Here is a 12,224-nt window from a genome sequence, read left to right as displayed (position 1 = left end):
TCTGAATCTCTTTTTTATATTCTTAGAGACAACACCTTATCCCCTGTTGTCAAAGGCATCACCCTTACTAACAATAAGGCTCTTATTAATTGCTAGTTTGCTGATGATACTTCTCTCTTTCATGAAGCCTTTGAAGATAACTTTGTTGCTATGATCAATAAGCTCACCTTTTTCTGTAAGATTTTTGGAGCTAGGTTATCTCAATCCAAGTGTATTTGTCTTGGATGGAATGACCAACCTCCTGATTGGTTTAGTAAGTTTGGCTTCCAGTGGGGTGCTCCCACTAAAATTTTTAGATATATGGGAATTCCCTTCTCTGTTGATCCTTCTTTAAAAGATATGTGGAGTTGGGTTAAAGACAAGATTCATAATAAGTTGAATAAATGGCATAATAGGTCTCTGTCTTTTGTTAGTAGATTGCAAGTCTGTCAAAAGATTCGTTCCTCTTATAATATTTACTATGCTTCATCTTGGATGTTTAATGATTACCAAGTTATGGAAATTCAAAAATTTATCAAGAATGATCTCTGGTTTGATGGGAAAGGAAATAATAAGACTCACTCTGTCAAGTGGAGCTAGTGTCATGTTGATAAGCTCTTTGGGGGCTTGGGCCTCAAAGACCTAAGACTAAGTGGTCTTGCTTTAGCCTCCAAATGGATATTTCATGCTTTGGAGGAAGATGATCCTTGGAAAGTGCTAATTCGTAACAATATTGAAAGGGGTTATCCTAAGAATGCCAAATTCTGGAAAAATCTCCCTCTCACTAGTCTTATTTGTATTGAATTTCCTATCATTGTTCAAGGCTCGGCTGTGTTCAAGTCCATTTGGAAGGCCTGGAACCATGTTAGGAAATTCATCACGAGTAAGGATTTTTTTGATAATAATACCCTCCATGGTGAGAGATCCATTTGGTGGAACCTTAAGCTCTGTAATAAGCCCCTTGCTCTTACCCAAGGTTGTTCTGCTAAGTGTTGGACCAACCTTGGGATCAAGTAGTGTATTGATGTTTTTGAAAATGATAGACTTATTCAGTGGGATGAGTTAAAGATTAAATTTAATCTTTCTAATTCTCATAAGAAAATGTATAATATGATTGTCAGGGCCAGCAGGAATATTCTTATTGTTTGCCATGTGGATTCTAATAGCTATCTGAAAATCAAGTGGCCTTGTGGTATTATCATTACCATTCTTAAAGCTAAGAACATTTACTCTATTATTAACAACAATGATGATATTATCGGGCATATTAATGATACTTGGTATAATAACTTAGATGTTCCCTCCTGGAATAAGATTTTTGACAATATTTGGAAAAGTTCTATAGATCCTAAAATCAAATGTTTCAAGTGGTTACTTATTCTTAATAAGCTTCCTATTAGGAACTCTTTCTCTGATACTAATATGTGCAACATCTGCAGAACCCTGGAAATGGGAAGACATATTTTCTTTGAATGCTCTTTTGCTAAAGAGGTTTGGTTAATGTTTGGTATTTCTATCCCTGCTTCATTAAATATTCTTGAAGTTATTACTGGTTTTATTTCTAATGCTAAAAAAGATGTTAACATGTTTTGGGATATTCTCTCAGCTAACATTTTGTGGCAAATTTGGAAGTGCAGAAATGAAGAAGGATTTCAAAATGTCCCCAGATTTCTTATTGAGTCTTTTCAAAGTCTCACATATTTCAAAAAAAAATCACAGATTCAAATTACTATGAAGGTCAACAAGGCTAAATTCAAATGATTACTTAAGGATGTACATGCCATGTTCTTTGCTAATGAAGTTAAAAATGGTTACTTCTGGAGGCTACACCTGGATAATATCCATGCTTTCAACCAAACAGTCAACCGCATCAACAAAGAAATTAAAAGAAACCCATAGAACACTATTGGCGAGGTGATTTGCATGCTAAAGAAAATTCAAGATCAGAAGAACTTGGTCTAGATGGAAGGTGCTATGGGTTGGACTGTGTGGGTGGACACCTTTGAAGATGTGTTGCATTAGCTATTTTTTCTAGTTCAATCCTTTTTTTGTTTTATACTCTGGTTGTATGTAATTTTTGGCTTTTTTGCTATGTGAGGCTGGTCCTCTAATACTTTGACTCTTGGTGGTCTTTGGTTGTTTCTATGAACTCCTTATGCTTAATACAAAAAATATATTGAAATAAATATCCAATAGATCTATAAGAAATTAAGCTAAAGTGAAAACAAATGATAATTTAAGGAAACCCTGCTTTAAACCCACCTCATATTTTATAATAGAAATTGAAAAATGCTAAAGATTGAACTTACTAATATTTCTTAGAATAATAATATTAATAAGTAAATTTAAAAATATAAATATAAAAGAATAATTTAAATATTTTGAAAATACTTTTTTAATATATAAATATTTATAGTTAGTTCATAATTAATATTTGTTAACATTGTATAAGTCTTCAACTAGAATCAATTAAAATTTCATCATTACATGTTTTCAAGGCTTGGAAAATGAAACAAACTTAGGCAAGAGCCTGCAACACAATGGTGAATTGTGAGTCTCTCATATGGAAGATCAGACTTTAAAATTCATTAATAATAAATAATAGATTTAGTATAAGATATTGATCATTCATTAATTCTATATTAAAACGTCAAGATTGTCTACTAGCTATTATTCACCTAAACCTTGCTTCACCCCACTTCCTTTTTGTGTATTCCAACAATGAGCTCTCCAATATTTAGTGTTTGTTCAGTGTTCAATCAAGGTTGACTAGCACTAGCATGTAGTTAGTCAGGAGTCTATCGAGGGTATCACGATGAGGTATTTAGTCGGTCCACCCCAACAAGAACTATGGAGTAGGGGGAGGTGTTCTCAAGGGTGTAAAATAAGAAGCTTCAAATTTATAATTTAGTGTAAGTGTAATTTTTTAAGTTGTTATTCCATTGAAAATTATTTCTACTAATATTTTTTAATGTTAAAAGAAGCCAAAATAGGGTGGTTGACCCAAAAAGAACAACAAGAGGTAGAGCCTCTATTAGCATACCAACAACAAGATGAAAAACTAGCACATTAGCACCTCAACCAATACCCTTTTTTAAAATTAAAAATATCAAATTAAGAAACATAGCCAATCAATAAACTAAAATAATAACCAAGGCAAAATAGCAAAAACAAAAAGTATGAACGTAACAGAAACTATTGCAAGTTCTTTAAAAACTACTACTAACAACAACCATAGTTAACATGTAATAAAAGTTTTATAGATGCCATTTAGGGAAATAGGTTCAACTTTAAAAAATAGAAATTAACAAAACCCAAGGGCAAGTCCTCATTCCCTCTTAGCTCTTAGGGACAACAACTTGAACAACAACACCCACAATGAATCATTTGTGAGGAACCTATAGAGATGCTCGGAGCTACCCTCATCTCTATCATTTGTGTCTTTCTCCTTTTCCCATTTGAGGAGATGAAGAGTGGTGGAGACCAAATGCATCACGTTTGATAGAGAACTTTGCAAGTGTGGTGAAACTATCATTGATCTTCAAGAGTATACCTCTCATCTTATTAACCTCCTCTCTCATTATCTTCATATCCTTAGCTGGTAGTTTGTAGTTTTGACATTTGAAAATGGGTTGCATAGTAGGCACATTCTGCACAAACGAGGGGTTAGAGGGATCATCAAGAATTTTCTTTCCTATGATGGTGGGGTTATTGGGAGAGGAGGTGGAGGTATCCTTGGTTACCTGGGTAAGGAGGGAAGTGTCAATCATGGGGGAGGTATCCATCAAGTTCTCAACACCCTTATTGACAAATTGGTCCACCATGTCCATTCTAAAATTGATCAAGGCATGGGTGATTTCCTTGCTAATAGAAGTGGCATAACCCTTCGGGGTAGTTTTACCACTCTTGAAATCTAACACATCCTCTTCCTCCTTAACGTATTTCTTCCTAACTACCTATTTTTTCTACCTAGCATTACTCCCCTTCCTCATCTCACTCTCTTTGGACTCAAATCCTAGTTCCACTTCCTCCAAATTAAATTGCTTTCTTGTGATTTGTTTCCTCCCAGGGTTGGAGGCAATTATGTGGGAGTGTCTATGTGCACCTCTCAACTCCATAACTAAATCACCCAAATCAATAGGGGGATCCATCTTAATCTTCTCCTTAGAGGTCATATGGGTAGGAGTTTTCTTATTTTTCTTACCACTAACAGAAGGAGAATCATGAAACACCTAGGGTGTAGGGTTATTCTCAATAGAGACAACAATAGTATTGGTGTTAATCAAAAGATCTTACATGAGAATATTGATATGAGGGGGGTAGATGGCATGGTGAAAGTTGTGAAGGTGACCATTTAAACCTTGGTGCAAGATAACATAGTTTTTCCCCAATTTTCTATGCTCACAAACATCCATAACCAAATCTTCAAGGTCATGAAGAAAAAAAATGGAATAGAAATCACATCATGGTACCTGAGGTCATTCAACCTAGAAAAGTGGTAATAGTAACTTACCCCAGAGCACCCCTCCAAGGAGAGGTACTTCATAATTCAGAAAGAAAATATTGTTCTAGGATACTGGGAGTTTCTCTATGTCAAAGTTGACATGCAGTCTAACCAAAGCTTCCTTGTCCTTGAAGAATATATTAAGATTGGTCTCATCTGGCACTTTGGTAACCTTCTTCCACTTCCTTCCCTCTGTAGAAATCCCAATGGGCTGAGCAATGACATCTTTATTTATTTCAAAGGTAATCCCATCAATCCTTCTTCTTATTCTAGGTGTTCACTAGTTGCATGGAAAATGCTTCATCATAGCCCTCCATGGCCACCATAAAAGATATAAGCCCACCTTCACTAATAGCCATCTAGGCAGACATATCCTTCTGTCACTCATCCTCAATTTTACTAGGTTCAATTCTAAGGTGGAGGATATTAAGTCCGCCCCTAGGGGTGTTTCTCTAGTTGGCCCCTAGGGATTTTTCCCTAGTCGGCTAATAAGGTTTTTTTTTTAAAGGAAAAAAAAAATATATATATATATATATATATATGAGTTTCATTTTTTTCAATTTATATTTATGTGAAATCAAGTTATTGGCTTTTGAATTCAGAAGAAAGAAATATTTGACAAACTTCAACCTATTTTTGAATTTTGGAGGAAGAATTTATGACATGGGCAATAAAGATAAAAGAACAAGTAAATATGCATGAAGAAGAACTAAGGAACAAGAAGATGAAAATCGTCGAAAAATGCTAGCAAGATACTATCTTGGATCAGGTACACATGCACCATCTTTTTTTCAATGTATTTATTTAGTTTATTTAGTTAGGATTAGGGTTTAAATCCAATTAGGAATATGATATTTATCTTAAATTAGCATTACTATTAACTTAATATTAAGAGTTCATTTGAAATTATGTTCATATTTAGGCCATTAGGGTTTATTCAATTATGTCCATATTTAGTCCTTAGGGTAAATATTACATTATGAATAAATTTAAATTATGAATTTATTTAGCACGAAAATTACCTTGTTTATTCAATTATTTTAATAATTTATAGTCCATTAAGGTTTATTAGATTATGATTAAATTTAAATAAATGAATTTATTTAGGACGTAGTCAACCAGGACAACCTACCGACATTGGAGAAGGTTCATCCCAAGTTCAAATAGGTACATGTGCATCTCTTGCAAGTATATAATAGAGATCTCTCTAGATTTCTAGGTCTCTATCAAACTTTATATCTTTAATTTTTAAATTTAGCGAGCGATATTTCCCCTTATAAACTTACTTGATTTTATTTTTTATATCATGCACGTGCAACTCTAGTAGATGATGAAAATGTTGGACATGAGGAAATTGAAGATGAAGCAATGTATATTGAAGAAGGACCATCTGAAGGTTAGATAATTTAATCAAGTACATAATATTTCACTCAAGTTAAACATGTGTATATGTATACATATATTTTCCCTAAAGAGATTGTATCTTAAGACTTTGTTTCATTTTTTCTTGTGTAGCCCGAGATCAAACAACAAATGAGAATGTTAATCTAGCTCAAAGATTGAAGAGAAAAATTAATCATAAAAACATAGATCATTTAATTGAAATGGATGTGGAAAAATTGAGAGAATATGCTAATCAACCTACACATACTACGAAGAGGAAATTGAATAAAAAGTCTAAAGACATAATTGCACAATTTGAGAATCTATCAACAGTGGAGAAAACTCAACTATTATCAATTTCACTTCTTAAAGATGAATTAAAAGAGCCACTCAGACTATTGGGTATAGATACAAGTATAAAAAAGAGGAGGACTTCTAAACTAGAAAAAGATATTGTTGAAAGTGTTAAGGGTTACATTCCATTGGGAAAAAAACTAGATCTATAGATAAATCCATTGCACGAAGAGTGATACTGACATCTATTTTAAATAAGAAAACATCCCAAAATAGACAGATCTCTTCATTATCATCTCATTTCAGGTATAGTCGGAAGACAGTACTACATTATCTGAAAAGGAGAAACAATTTGAATGATAATGCATTAGAAGGCAATTGGGCACTAATGTGCAGAGCTCCTCAATCTGACAGGATTGGGGAAACAGTTAAGAACTTAGTTATTCAATTTTGGATTGATAATCCTCGTCCTTCACCAAATAGAAGAGATATCATCAAGTAGAGGATTGGGCCTAAGGAATATATTCAACATGCAAAACATTGGTTGGATGTCACTCAACATGAATTGTATCTCTCATTTTGTAATTTAAATCCTAACATAAAGATTGGACAAACAATGTTTGAAAGATTGAAGCCCTATTTTGTGAAGATAAATAAATCTTTTCAAACATGTTGTTGTTGATATCATGTTGAATTTGATCTGTACTATGAAGGGTTTTGAAAGATGATAGAAGAAAGTGGTGGAACTTCTCAAAATACTTTTCCTAAACGACCGAGTCAATTCATAACATCAATCTTTTGTGACAAACCAAATGATTGTGCAATAGGTGAAATAGATTGCATAAGAGGAACTTTTGAAACATGTATTAACTTGACTAAATTTCCTTTGAGAGAAGAAAATACTAATACGACAAGGATGGTAAAATGTAAGAGATATAAGTACATAAAGTCAGAAACAAAAGCTGGAAAAGAATCAACAAGGTTACAATATGTAGAGGATGAGATATCGGCTGGATAATTTATGTCAAATTTTCGTAAATTGATTCAACCATATATACGCCATGCATTTTTTGCTAAGTGGCAAGAAGAACACTTTCAAACACTAAGAGAAACTTTCCCACTTAGAACAATTCTATCTGTTGTTGACTTTGCAGAGAATTACTCTTTTGTATCTCAAAAACAACTTCAAGCAGAATACTACCATACAGAGCAGGTTACTATTATGGTTCAAGTGTCTCATCGACATGCACAAATTGATCTAGATCGTGTGGAAAGTATAGATCAAGCATGAGTCATTAAAAAAGAGTATCACTTTTACATTAGTGATGACAAAGAACATGACACATTTTTTGGAACATTGTTTTAAGACATTTTTTGAATATTTGAAAAACAAAAGCATTAAAATAGAAAAACATTTTGTGTGGTTAGATGGATGTGCAACACAATTTAAATCAGCTAGACCATTTTATGCATTATGTAGATATCATCGATACCTTAATATACCACACATTTGGAGTTTTTTTGAGAGTGGACATGGAAAGGGTGAGCATGATGGTGCAAGAGCTTGTATCAAACGTGCTTTAAGAAAGTATCAAATGGACTATAAAGGATATGAAATTAATAATGCTCATGATGTGGTTGAGTGGTGCAAAACACATTTTTCTGTGCCAACAAATATAGATAACACATCATCACAAGAGGATCGAGTCATACCATTTAGAGTGTTTTGGGAGGTATCAGGTATATATAAATTAAGTTGTTCATATTTTTAAATTGAATCTTAAATTTATATTTAATATGTTACCTTAGATGATCTCTAACTAAATTATGGACCTTATGTACATTCGGGTGTTGATAGAAGATCAATGCATGCATGCAAGAGGGTAGAGAAGACACAATCTTTGCATTCAATTATCAGTACAAATAGTAATGTGTGGTCATTGTACACAAGAGAATACTCATGTTTTTGTCCTGGTTGTATTGATGAAGACTATGATGGTTGCATTAATCAAGAACGTGGATATGTGAGTGAATGGACTTTGGTGCCACTAGATGTTATTAATACGAATGAGTTTGAGGATGAAAACTATGATGTTATTCCATTGATTTCTAGTGATTATAACCATATTTCAAGATTGATCAGAGTTGGTATGTATGAACTATATATATACCTAGATCATGTACATGTATAAATTTTTCATAATTTTGGTTAATTTTTATTAGATATATGTACTTATGTACATGACATGTATCTAGAATTTTGACATATATAAGTTTGTGTAGGAAATGTTTTTGTAGTCATGGCAGAATCGGAAAATGTAGAAGGTGTTAGCTATTATTTATTATGTTGCACCATGGAAAGAGAGAAGCTAACAAAGACTGAAATAAGTGATGAAATTATTTTTCCCACGGGTTACTATATAGTTGAATTATGTACATGTATGTCAAGTATCTATGTTTTTTATGAATTCAAATTCTTTGACTTAAATTCAAGATTGATGTATTTTTTAAATGTGTACATGTGCAGGTTCTATTGTTGTACAGGGAACATATTTGAAGCAAAGAAAAGTACTAAAAAATGGGATTCATTTCACCGATTATCAACCCAACAATAAGGTATATCAATATAGTAACCATGTAATTGCCACTGATCTAACTTTTCATCCACTCAAAGGACCTGGAATACGTAAGTGGAGGCTCCATATTGATGATCATGAGAAAATATTAAATGTTATCCAAGAATGAGCTGATCCACTTGATATGAGATAGAAACAACTCCTAATTTGAAATATAATTCAAGAACAATTTGAAATTTGGTTCAAACTATTTGAAATTTGGTTGAACAATCATTTGATCAATTTGAAATTTGGTGGAATAACTAATTTTCTAAATTGAACTTTTACTCTTTCATTTTTAACTCAATGTCTTGAATACAAATTGTCATAAAGTAACTAATTATAGAAATTATGAGCTTATATGTATGTGTGTACACTAATTACCTGACATGTGCACCTTGATGGAAAGAAATTCGAACACCACTTGTCTTAAGGGGATGAAATTAGGAGTCTATAAAATTAATTATATTGAACTTTCTATTTCACTTAACTTGTCAATTTTAGGACACATGTACGCTTTCAATTTAACTAATTAGGACATGTGCTTTCAATTTTAGGACATGTGAGATTTCGATTTAACTAATTACCTAACATGTGAGCTTTCAATTTTAGGACATGTGAGCTTTCAAGTTTAAATTGTGATTTGTGACTTGAATTAGAACTTTGGGCTTAAGGGGATAAAATTCTAGGATGTGTACAAATTAAAATTTCACTATGATTAAAATTTGAAATGTAACCCAAGAACAATTTGAAATTTGGTTGAACAATCATTTGATCAAATTTGAAATTTGGTGGAATAACTAATTTTCTAAATTGAACTTTTACTCTTTCATTTTTAACTCAATGTCTTGAATTCATTTAACTTTCTATTATATTAAACTTTCTATTTCATTTAACTTGTCAATTTTAGAACACATGTACGCTTTCAATTTAACTAATTAGGACATGTGCTTTCAATTTTAGGACATGTGAGCTTTCGATTTAACTAATTACTTGATATGTGAGCTTTCAGGTTTAAATTGCAATTTGCTTAACTAAATTTTGAACATGTACATGTTTTAAGTTGGACTTGAATTAGAACATTGGGCTTAAGGGGATAAAATTCTAGGATATGTGTACAAATAAAAGGGATGAGTTCTATAGATTTACTCAAGTTAGGAATTATGTACAACTAATTACCTAATACTTGAACATTTAATACATGATATATTACCAGACATTTAAATTACATGAACTATTTATATTATAATCAATATATTACATGTGTACATATCTAAATAAATTACTTACATATCTTCTAGAAACAATTTATCATATACTAGATCTAGATCTATAATGTATTAGATTCCACAACATAATGTAACATGTATCAATCATCTCGAGAACAAATAACAAAAACATGTATCTATCTAGAGATTTATCAGAAGATAATATCAAATATAAATAGTGTGTACACATACAAGACATGCAGATCCAGGTACATCTATATCAAATCAAATATAAATATAACATGCATGTGTGTATATAAAGTGTCTATCTAATATATGAATGCCTCTCTGGATGAAATTCTAGAACAAATCATCTAGATAAAAAAAAACTATAGATCATCAGGTTGAGGACTATCATTGCCATGCCTCCTCAAAACACGGTCTGAGGAATGACTATCAAGGTGCTCACTAGGATGTGTTGACCCCTATATATAAATTCAAGAGAAAGTGATATCAATACATACATACATTTAATCAAGAGAAAGTGATATTGAAATACATGTACACATAATCAAAACATAAATAAACATTACCTATCCACTACTAACATCATCCAATGAGTCTCGATGACGTACATGATCTGGCATCAAAGCTGGAGTAAAAAGAGGCATGTCCCCCTACATTGTACATGTGCACGTGCAACACATCAAATTAAAATTTCTCTATGATTACAAATCTACGTGCATGATATACATACATGTGCACACATGCACATGTGTAAATTAAATTAGTTTCAAATGATTGAAATTTTAACATGAACAAAAAAAAAATTTACCTGTGTAGATGGTGGCATCTGATAATACTCAGACTGCCTAGCATTGATCATGTCCACTAATGCATCCAGATTTTGTTGCATTGCATCAAGGTCCATCTCTACATCTACGCAAGCCCCATGACTGGTGACTGGCACACATCCTAATAATGACAAACTAAGTGGACTATGTAGATGAGATGGCATAGAAGTAGAATCATCACGTGTCAACAAGTCCATCCATCCTGTGGTCAACAAGCTCAAATCAACATCATTAAGGCCCACATCTGAACTCTGAGCCTGCTCTGTAACACTGGCTAAAGGGTTTGTGGTATGTATATGTCTCTCTGGAGCAAAAGAGTGGTCAGTAGCTGGATCATCATGTGGACTACCACCATGACCACTACCTGATCGATGAGAGGAATATTATTGAGGATGTGTCCTAGTACTACCATGGACATGATCTTGAACATCTGATATGGGTATTCCAAGATGCTCTGATACAAATCTATATGTATCTAATAGATCCTATGTTAGACCAATCATAGTATCTCGTGCCAACACTCCAGTGAGACCCTCTAAGCTAGCAACTAAAGGGGTGCCTACTACACTGTACAAGTTTCCTGAAGATGAAGCATAGGATGATGATCTGGAATACTGACGAGACATCAAATACTGACCAACCTCATCACTTGAAATAGATCTGATAGTTGTTGCAATCTCTCCAACTCCCTGAATGACCCCATGTAACTGAGTGCTACGCATGGCCTCATCAGCCAATGGACCTAACATAGGGGAAATAGCAGGCACCCTCTCTCTGACAATCAATCTATGTGCCAGTGGGGGACGACCTGGCTTCCTATCAGCTAGTCTACCATGCCCCTATCCTAAATGTCCTAGTAAATCTGTGTTGTTCACTACCCTGCGTAAGCAAACCTCTGCATAAAGCTACTAGGAAAAATAGAGTGGAATTTGGTTGTTATTTGGATAATGACCATGGGAAACAAGGAAGCATGGGTATATCAATGCAGCCATCTGTGGATCTGTACAATTAAGGGGAGAATACCCCTTCACATACTTTTGTGAAAGATAATGAGGGAGACATTCCCTCTTCAGGACATCTTTGGGCACCAAGCCCCGCACCTGCTGGAGTGAAAGACTAGAGGAGACCTCTCGTCTCTTGCTATCAAGGATAGTCTATATAGTCTGTGTAGAATATGGGGTAGCACCATGAATCTCATCTTGAATAAATGTCAGGCTACATAAGATACTCTGGCATGTACCACTATAGACACTAGAGCATGTGCCACTAGTTAGGGATTCCTAATGTCTATGAATCTCCTGGTTAGTGAGATCATAGAGCTCCTGAGGTGGGATAGGTAGCTGATCACGGGGGACATGATGCTACTCAGGGGGGATAGGCTGGTGCT

Source organism: Cupressus sempervirens, chromosome 7, assembly GCF_028749045.1.
Source record: "Cupressus sempervirens isolate cs-2001-9-10 chromosome 7, ASM2874904v1, whole genome shotgun sequence".
Taxonomy (NCBI): domain Eukaryota; kingdom Viridiplantae; phylum Streptophyta; class Pinopsida; order Cupressales; family Cupressaceae; genus Cupressus; species Cupressus sempervirens.
The sequence above is the reverse complement of the archived record's forward strand: the minus strand, read 5'-3'. Positions refer to the sequence as shown.